General features: G+C 40.9%; 1 non-coding gene across 1 annotated transcript; it reads left to right on the top strand.

The window, feature by feature from the left end:
• Window positions 1–6,546: 6,546 nt before the first annotated feature.
• On the top strand, window positions 6,547–6,651 carry LOC116833233 (U6 spliceosomal RNA). Its single transcript, XR_004375634.1, has one exon. It is a non-coding gene; the product is annotated as a U6 spliceosomal RNA (small nuclear RNA).
• The last annotated feature ends 373 nt before the right edge of the window (window positions 6,652–7,024 follow it).

Below are 7,024 nucleotides of genomic sequence, written 5' to 3'. Positions count from 1 at the left end.
AGATTAATTGCCAAAATTAGGCTATCCCATCATAACATCCCCTCCATAAACTTATCAAGCTTAGTCTTGAAGCCAGATATGTCTTTTGCCCCCGCTACTCCCCTTGGAAGACTGTTCCAGAACTTCACTCCTCTAATGGTTAGAAACCTTCATCCAATTTCAAGTCTAAACTTCCTAGTGTCCAGTTTATATCCAGTGTGTAACTTACAAAAAACAAATTAAACCAATTAGATATAGTTTAAAATAAAGGTGTGATTATACACCTCTACCCCGATATAACGCAACCCGATATAACACAAATTCGCATATAACGCAGTAAAGCAATGCTCCAGGGGGGCGGGACTGTGTGGTCTGGTGGATCAAAGCGAGTTCAATATAACACCGTTTCACCTATAACATGGTAAGATTTTTTGGCTCCCGAGGACAGCATTATATAGGGGTAGTGGTGTATTTTAAAACTCATACCTTTACATTCATTAAATGCTGATTTCAGTGGGAGTTCTGTTCCTAAATACTTCAGAGAATCTGGGCATTAGTCCACTTAAACTAAAGTCAATAGGACTATTTACTCCTATTGACTTCGGTGGACACTGGATTGATCCCTAAATCAACTCCTCCTTATGCTGGTGAGCCTTTACTCAAACACACAAGCATTCCCATCTCTATGTTTGAGTAAAGGCTCATCAGTATAACAATTGCACGATCAAGTCCTAAAATGGCAGTAAAAGGCAATAACATTAATTTCCTTGGGTTTCCCAACTTCCTATGACTCTCTTCACTAACCATGAATAAGATCAAATTGTAAATACCATACATTTTTGGAAGGAGGGAATCAAACAAATGTATTTCTAGTTTTTTTAGAAAGTTACATAAAGATATGACAAAATTAACCAAGACTGGTTTTGTAGCTTCGAGAAAGGCAGCTTTCAGTAGTCTTCTTCACTCAAACAATAGCTACTGAATTATTTGTTTTCAGTCGCTCTTGCTCTATCTACCAAAATTTTACTTAAATATTTCCCCACATCTATTAACTGAATACCTAAAAGCCTTTCAGATCCATGAGTTCTGAAGGCAGAAGTGGCATCAATACACACTGCAGCGGGTGCTTTCAATTATAGCATAATCAGTTGTGTTAGGGCAGAAGGACTGAGGAAAATAAGTGTAATAGCAATTGTATTAGGCCAACAGGGTCAACAGCTAATCCTGCTATATTCTGAACAAGGTTTTTTTAATTCCAGTAATTGGCCACAACCACCGGCATCAATTGACATGCTGCCACTTTTACATTTTTCTTGCTCTCCATGTTCACATGCGAGCTGCACTGTAAGATGAACACAAATTGCCCACTAAAGTCAATGAAATTGATTGCTTTAGCTTATTCAAGGGGTACAATATTGATCAATTTTGTTCCTTCTGAGGCAGCTTCAGTCACTGCACCACCTAGTCTAGCTCACGGCATATGAGCTGTTTGTAAGTAACACAGGCTTTGGAAAGCAAAGGGCTAAGCTCCTAATAACTAAATGGCTGGCATTTATACTGTGCCTTTTATGCAATGATCCCAAAGAATTTTGCACTTTCAGGAGGATCCAGCAAAACACGCAATCGTTATTTTTATATATTAATTATCTGCATTGTGGTAGTGCACAGGGACTCCAAATAGAGATCAAAGACCCTGTCCCTAATTTGAAATTTGTGAGTAGTCCTATTGGGGCCTACACACGGTAAAGAAGTTATTGTAGGTGGGTTCCAGAACCCACTAACAATAACTGAAAATCAAGGAAATCACCAATTAAGGCAACCATAGTTCACATACTTTAATTAACAAACCTCAGAATAACCAAAATGACTTGCACACTCACCTCAAGAGGTTTCCTTACTCTTCTGACATGGACCACAATTCATACACCGAATTCCTCCACAGCACTCTCAAATAAACAATCTTAATAGCAAACTCCCACTTTCTAATATAAAAAATAACAATCCATGGTAAACTAGTACACGTACTTCTATAAACTATATGTCAGCTTTGCTGAGGTCAGTAGTGCATTTCAGTGTAATTTATAGGAATTCAGAAAAGGTGTGACAGATGGAGAGTTCATAAAATATCCAGCAGGTGGCACTTAAATACCTCCTTACTGTAGAGTCAGGTGTATGAATTCCTAATAGATACATAATAGTGGATATATGTAGAATTTACTGTACTGCCTCTAGTGTTGCTCTTCCCTCCAGGCATTCACTCTGACTATTGTGTTCTATTTGAGGTGAGCAAATCATTCACAGCCAATAGCTGTTTCTATTAATTTTGTCTTTTATTATTATGATTCTTGCTGTTAATTTGGGAAACAAAGATGAAACATGAGCAATGGATCTGTTCCACAGAAATGCAAATGTTGAGATGGATGAGTGGTGCAAGCAAGAGAAAACCAGATGAGGAATTGATATTTTAGAGATATGCTTAACATAACATCCATAAAAAAAAAAAAAAAAAAAGAGGGAAAGGTTATTTGATCATGTAAAGTGCAGACCTGACTACTATGTCGGTAAGAAAGCCCAACAGATAAAGACTGAATGAGAAAAGACAGGGACCGATCCCAGAAGATGTGGTGGGATGTCATAAAGGAAGACATGTGGCGCAATAGAGGACATGTCATTGAACAGAGGACTTTTGAGGGAGAGGACTCATACAGTGGACCCCATTTGATGGGATTAATACAAGGAAGAAGAAGATTATTAACTATTTGTATTGCAGTAGTGCCTAGGTGCCCTTATGATCCCATTGTTCTAGACGCTGTACAAATACAGCTTGTTCCAGTTTATTCATCATTTACCAAATATTTGTTGTGGATAATTCTAGGTCAGTGGATTGTTCATAAGCAATCTATTGTGAATATTCAAAATTGTGAGCCATGAGTAGCTTTCACTGGACATCTAAGTCACAAGGTATTGTTTCTGTTACTTGACTATGGCCCCAGTTTATCAAAGTACTTGGGCATGCTCTTAATTGTAAGTGAATTATACTGGCATTAAAATCAGTTGGACTACTCATATCGTTAACATTATGAGTGTTAAACTGAGACATGAATTGTCACAACTCCTAGAATCATGTTCCCGGTGTGAACACTTGAATTTCTAGCCAGACATTTGTTCTCCATGAGTATTTGGTAAAATTAGAGTAAAATGTGTTCTTTCAAAGAAAATTTCTGCCGATGAGCTTGGATGTTGGGATAGTCACAAAAAAGTGACCTAAAAGGAATGTGAATTCATTTTTTTAATTTGAGCAAATATTCACAGTCCCTTCTTCTGACGTCTTTACTGAGGTGTACCTACTGACCACACAAAGCAAGCAGGCTACAGAGAAATAAACAATAATCAGTTAAGAAACAATAGGAACAATTATTTCTTCATATCATTATGACTGGAATGAGGCAAGGTCACCTGTGATAGCATAATTCTTAACCTATCTATGAATAAATTCCCTTAAGAAGCATGATAGACACGGGACTCTTCTGATTTAGTTGACCTCTACTCAACAGCAAGATTTCAGTTTTCCCAGCATTGAAGAAATCTAGTGCCAATTAACGTAGCTGGTAGTGTCAAAGAAACATTCCTTGAAACATAGACTTAGGCCCTGTACCTGCACACATTTATGTGAGTGATTGACTTTAATATTATGGTATGTTTGGAAAGTTAAGTGCATGAACAAATGCAGGTTTGGGGCTTTACCCTGTAAAGTATACAGGGAAAAAGATATACAATTTTGTACCCTCAATGTACAGCTAATACACTCTTGGTTTTTAGAAGTGATGCTCTTACCAAGCAGCTTCCTATCTCCATTGGAAATGTTTGGATGTTGATCTAATGTGAACCTGGACTCCAAACCTTCTAAAGTGTGTTCATTACTGTAAAAGTATCAGAGGGGTAGCTGTGTTAGTCTGGATCTGTAAAAGCGGCAAAGAGTCCTGTGGCACCTTATAGACTAACAAACGAATCTGAGCATGACCTTTCGTGGGTGAATACTCACTTCGTCGGATGGATGTAAAATTACTTATGGTTAACAACTGATATTCTTTATTAATATTAGAGACTGGACTGTTTATTAATATGAAGAAGAAAGTTGAAGGAAACAGAAAAATGAAACACAAAGTGAGATGGACATTTTTGTTTGTCACTTCTGAAAATGACGACTAAGTCTTACCCCGGTGGACATGTACAGTTACAATGCTATGAGGATAAAGCATCATTTGTGTCATGTGGCAAGTTTTGTCAAAGCTTTAAGAATGGGTTTTCACTCTTTTTCAAGATAAAATTTTAAATATTTCCCTGAGGATCTGGGCATTATATTTTGCCATCCTGTATACCATAAATGATTACAGTAAATCTAGATCCTTGGATAAATGTCCTAACTATAGGGCTGAATAGATAAGGTCCATTTATTATTTTTCCTATTGGGAACAATCAGCAACTATCCTTCAAAGGAGTTAGTTAACCTCAGTAAGTTTAGATTTCTTCAGGTATATAAATTTTAGATAACTGCTGAAGATGTCAATACACTTGTCTCTAGGCTTGGTGGGTGTCCCTAACTATGCCATATACTGTATATATATAAGAACTATCAATAAGAATTTGCTGTAGTTTTTGAAAGAGGTGCTGAACTGTAGGATATTCATAACAAAGCAGGATTCCCAGGCAAATGATCATTATGAGCTGCACTTCGATGCTCAAAAAACAGCCGTGCAAAAGTATAAGTCCCTAGTAGCACATAAAACAGGAGAATGGATTTCAGGCCTTGGATATCTGCTAATAGTCACACTTATTTCTTGGAAGTTAAAGTTGAGTGTTGCCAGGCAATGTTTGTTCAGTCTCAACAACTATATGTTACGTTTGCTGTTTCTCTGCCATGAAAATAAATTCAGTAGATTTACACTCCAGTCCTGCAAAACCATTCCATGCAGGCAGACCCATGCATAGTCCCACTGAAGTCAGTGAGACTTTGGGGGTAAGGAGGGATCTGCCCTGTGTGGAATAGTTTGCAGGATGACTTAGCAGTGATGATTGTTTCAGTATGTACCACCTCACTATATTTCTTGTCCCCTACTTGACAGATCAAGGTGCTATCAGCAGCTTGTTACTGCCTCAAGATATATTCTAACTTCTTTACTACATTGTGGTTCAGCATCAGGCACTTTGAGTGCTATGATAAAAGTAACTAATTATAGAGGTTTTTAATGTGGCTCAGAGAGTTTCATGGGAGAGCTCCTTATTATGAAGTGTAAATGAAAATCCAACAACCCTGCACCCCGTTCTGCAATGATACTTGTCTTCCTTCTTTATGGATATTCAAAGAGAGTCAAAATAGATACTGGCAGACATTTTTTTTTCTGCCCGATTATGTTGGCTAGTTCCACATAGCAGAGATAAGAACCATATCATCTTCATTTTTCATATTAATAGTCTCTGTTATCCTTTTATGGGTAGAAAAGGATTCATTTTCAGCAGCAGCATTTCTGCCTAAACAGCTGGGTTGTTTTTCTTTTTTTTTTAAATTAAATTAAAAACTCTGGTCAGCATGGGGGAATTTAGCTGCCTATCTCCAAGCAACACACAAAACGAATGACACTACTTTCTAGTTTTATTGTTAAGCTCTCACTCCCAGTCTTAGTAGGAAGAAAATAAAATTAAATAAATAAAAAAGAATAATGGGTTCCATTTAATTTTTTCTGCCAAACATGTAGCAATTGGGTAGGAATTCTGCTGTTAACTCTGCAATTTCATGTGTTTTGAAAATAGGCAAGAGCAGGGGTCTCAAACTCAAATGACCACAAGGGCCACGTGAGGACTAGTACAGTGGCCCAAGGGCCGCATTACTGACACCTTCCCCCCCACCGCCCTCGGCCCCGCCCCCATTCTACCCCTTCATTGAAGCCTGCCCCTGCCCCACCTTTTCCTACCCCTTCCCTGCCCCCATTCCAAGCCCTTTCCTGAAATCCTCACCCCAACTCTGCCCCCTCCCTGCCCCCAGGGGGTGCAGTAGGGGCATGGGGTGTGGCAGGGGCTCAGGGCAGGAAGGTGGGATGTGGGGTGCAGGAGGGATGAGGCGCGTGGCAGGGGTCAGGGTAGGGGGTTGGGGTGCAGGAGGGTTCAGGGGTGCAGCAGGGGGCTCAGGGCAGTGGGTTGGGGTGCAGGAGGGGTGTGGCAGGGGGTCCGGGTGCAGGGTACAACAAGGGGCTCAGGGCAGGGGGTTCGACTGCAGGAGGGATTCGTGGGGGGCTCCAGCCCGGTGCACACCGGTGGGCGGCACAGGCTCCCTGCTTGCCTGCCCTGCCCCCACGCCACTCTGGGAAGCAGCTGGAACATGGGGGAGCAGAGGCACCGGTGTGTGCATTGCTGTTGCTTCAGGCACCACCCCAAGCATCTCCCATTGGCTGGGAACGGGGAACTGCAGCCAATGGGAGCTGCTGGGGGTGGTGCCTGAAGCAACATCAACACACACACCCCTGCCCCTTCCTCCCCCAGGTTCCATCTGCTTCCCAAAGTGGCGTGGGGGTAGGGCAGGCAGGCAGCACATATACTAAAATTGGAACGATACAGAGAAGATTAGCATGGCCCCTGCGCAAGGATGACATGCAGATTCGTGAAGCGTTTCCTGGTGCGTGCCGGCCGGAGCCACTCTAGGTAAGTGGGCCGCATGTTTGAGACCCCTGGGCAAGAGTATGGAGGATTCTCTGCATCCTGAAATCTTTAAACCACAAGTTGAGGACTTCAATAGCTCAGACATAGGTCAGGGGTTTGTTACAGGAGTGGGTGGGTGAGATTCTGTGGCATGCATCATTCAGGAGGTCAGACTAGAAGATCATAATGGTCCCTTCTGATCTCAAAGACTATGAGTCTCTAAATGTGGGTGGAGAAGGTAAAGGTTCACTGTTTTTATTTCATTTTATACACTGGCCTGACTGCAATGCTGAGGATAAGAGATGGTACTACTGCCAAATTTAAATATTGTTTGTATGGTTTGAGAAGAGTGTTG

The sequence above is a fragment of the Chelonoidis abingdonii genome, chromosome 17, assembly GCF_003597395.2.
Source record: "Chelonoidis abingdonii isolate Lonesome George chromosome 17, CheloAbing_2.0, whole genome shotgun sequence".
Lineage (NCBI taxonomy): Eukaryota > Metazoa > Chordata > Testudines > Testudinidae > Chelonoidis > Chelonoidis abingdonii.
Note: the sequence above shows the minus strand (reverse complement) of the source record. Positions and strands in the feature narration are given on the sequence as shown.